This window comes from Rattus norvegicus, chromosome 5 (assembly GCF_021556685.1).
Source record: "Rattus norvegicus strain SHRSP/BbbUtx chromosome 5, alternate assembly SHRSP_T2T, whole genome shotgun sequence".
Lineage (NCBI taxonomy): Eukaryota > Metazoa > Chordata > Mammalia > Rodentia > Muridae > Rattus > Rattus norvegicus.
The window spans coordinates 45,843,986-45,847,322 of NC_141538.1; the positions used below are offsets into that span (position 1 = coordinate 45,843,986).

The 3,337-nt window shown below is 38.0% G+C and overlaps 1 non-coding gene across 1 annotated transcript; it reads left to right on the forward strand.

Annotated features, from left to right (window-relative positions):
- The first annotated feature begins 201 nt into the window (after window positions 1-201).
- Window positions 202-308, forward strand: LOC120103388 (U6 spliceosomal RNA). The gene has a single exon (XR_015621626.1). It is a non-coding gene; the product is annotated as a U6 spliceosomal RNA (small nuclear RNA).
- The last annotated feature ends 3,029 nt before the right edge of the window (window positions 309-3,337 follow it).

Sequence of the window (3,337 nt, forward strand, 5' to 3'; positions counted from 1 at the left end):
TTATTTTATCATGTGTGGGTCTAGTTTTCAAAACTGTGACCCTGAGACTATTAGCCAAGCTCTCTACCATTGAGTCATATCTTCAGCTTCTAATGTCTTACTGTGCTAAAGATCAAAAGCCATCCATACATCACATAAAATTAATAAGGGACAACATTGAAAAGAACCTCAAAATCAGTTGAATTAAGAAACGAATATGTTGTGCTCGCTTCCGCAGCACATATAATAAAATTGGAACGATACAGAGAAGATTAGCCTGGCCCCTGCGCATGGATGACATGCAAATTCGTGAAGCGTTCCATATTTTTTAGCCCAAATGCTTGAATTACCCTAGATGCACAGAACACGTGAAACTCAAGAAGGACGACCAAAATGCGAATGCTTCATTCCTTCTTTAAAAGGGGAACAAGAATACCCTTGGCAGGGAATAGGGAGGCAAAGTTCAGAACAGAGGTAGAAGGAACACCCATTCAGAGCCTGCCCCACATGTGGCCCATACATATACAGCCACCCAATTAGATAAGATGGATGAAGCAAAGAAGTGCAGGCCGACAGGAGCCGGATGTAGATCGCTCCTGAGAGACACAGCCAGAATACAGCAAATACAGAGGCGAATGCCAGCAGCAAACCACTGAACTGAGAACGGGACCCCCGTTGAAGGAATCAGAGAAAGGACTGGAAGAGCTTGAAGGGGCTCGAGACCCCATATGAACAACAATGCCAAGCAACCAGAGCTTCCAGGGACTAAGCCACTACCCAAAGACTATACATGGATGGACCCTGGGCTCCAAACTCATAGGTAGCAATGAATAGCTTAGTAAGAGCAACAGTGGCATGGGAAGCCCTTGGTCCTACCAAGACTGAACACCTAGTGAACGTGATTGTTGGGTGGAGGGTGGTAATGGGGGATGATGGGGAGGGGAACACCCATATAGAAGGGGAGGGGAGGGTTTAGGGGGATGTTGGCCCGGAAACCGGGAAGGGGAATAACATTCGAAATGTAAATAAGAAATACTCAAGTTAATAAAAAAAATTAAGGAAAAGTGAAAAAAAAGAAACGAATATGTTTATGTCTATATTTTTTTGCTTTGTCTTATTTTCTAACTACATATAAGCAAGGTCAGGTGAACCGTATTGTAATTTATTGATTTTAGTAAGGTGGTAGATAATTTCTGAAACTGTATCAGCATCATTGACTTACATGTTTTAGGAAAAGGGAAAACATCAAGAGAATGAGCAACTAGGCCAAAAGTGAAAATATTATCAGACCATCTCTGGTAGTACGTTCGTGGGGCACCTCCTAAGTTTGTTGCATGTGAAGCACATTAGAAATAATTAAACAGACTATTAGAATCATAGACTGGACTGGTATGGGAGCTCAAGATGAGCTCATTTGTTTAATGTGTTGGAGGGATTGATTTTAGTGATCAACACTGCCAAATCAGTGCCATAAAATATCTCATCATTTTCTCCTCTAGTACCAGATTTGGACGATCCATTTTGTTATCAGCTTACAAGTGAACTTTGCAATCTCCTCTGTATAACTGAGGCAATAAGAGGATATCACTGAACACTTATTTTCAGTGAGAATATCCCAATAAATCTCGTTCTGGAATGCAAAGAAATACTGACAAACATTTCACTCTGTATTTAACCTGGATTGAAAGCCTTTCCCATTGCTAACATTTACTTTTGTTTATTTTATATATTAAAATATTTTAGTTTAAATATAACTATAGTATTCTCTCCTCTTCCCCCTCTAAGTTTCACATGCCTCCCATTCATTCCTTTTTGAAGTCATGATTTATGGCCTCTTTTGTATTACTATATATTAATATTTGCATATGTACATGTAAGAGTGCTTAAATAATTAATTACATATATGTGCGTATACATATATGTGTGTGAATAATTGCATAAATTAGTTTTTAATACGTAGATGTTTCTAGGACTGACCATTCAATATTAGATTGCCAACGAGGGTACTCAGCCCTGAAGAATACAAATTCTCCCTCTATGCTGTCAGTTTTTGTTTTCTGTAATAGTCTCTGTCTGCTTCAAACCGAAGCATCTTTAAGAAGGCGTCATAGCTAAAATTATCAATCATGATTCAGCTATGCTCATCCCTGTTCAACTTATAATATCCAGGAAATGCAAACACGCTGAAGGTTCTTCAACTAATGAATGGATAATAAAAATGTGGTTCATATACACAATGGAAACTATCTGGCTTTTGAGAATAATGCAATTATTAAATTGGCAGGTAAATGGACAAAACTTGAAAAGTTCATGTTGACTGGAGTGAATGGATCCAAAAGGACAAACATTACATGCACTTGCTCCTTAGTTCTTCCTAGCTTCATAACTTCATATGTGAATGTCGGACCTAGAATATCCACTTATATCAGGGAACTCTAGAGGCTTTTGGGGGAGTGAGATTATAGAGAGTAGAACAGCAATATACAGGTAATGGAAAGAGGTAACAGAAAAATTGGATATTGGAAAGAGGGATGAACAAAGAAGGATAAAAAAGTCGGAAAACCATACAGAGAATCATTTTATATTCATGTATATGTATAGTGTGAATGTGTATACATATATAAAATTATGCTAATTGCAGAGTGATACTGCACACAAAAAGAACCATAGACCTTCTAACAAAAGCCTCAGTACAATGCCTGCCAAAACAATGCAGGGTATTGTTAATATGCTTTGTTGGCTTCCATAATTTGAAATCAGTTCTCTGCTGAAGAAACCATGCACTTCTGACATAGGGCTTGAAGACTGGAGCTGGATCTGAACTGAAATCCTGTTCCATGAGGACTCTTTTTCATAGCTTCTGAAGTTAATATTCAAGCTGTCTGGGAGAGGAGAAATCAATAGTTCCATAGAACTATAGATCCCAGGAACCACAGTATTTCAGGTTCATCAAGACAGCCTGAAAGGTACAATACTGACATTTTTATCTGGGGTATAAATACAGTGGTTTAATTGAATTTAAGGCACAATGAACAGTACCTCTGCTGTGTCTGATGTTGTAAACCTAGTCACCTACAAAGGCTAGTGAAGTCATGGATATCAGGGGAGCTCCACACATTCCTAAACCACCACATTCCTAAGCAGTATAACTGCTCACTACATTCTAAATATTTACATTCATCTTGTGTCTCTTTTTGAAGAAAAATGTAAAAGCAACATTTACATTTCTCAGCAGCCAGTATGACCCAAGTAAAGAAATCATTATTCTGTGAAGTCTGAGAAAAAAAATTTAACACTGAACAACTTGTAACGTTTAGGCAAGTTTCATTACTTTAACTCTCTTGCATCACATTTAGAA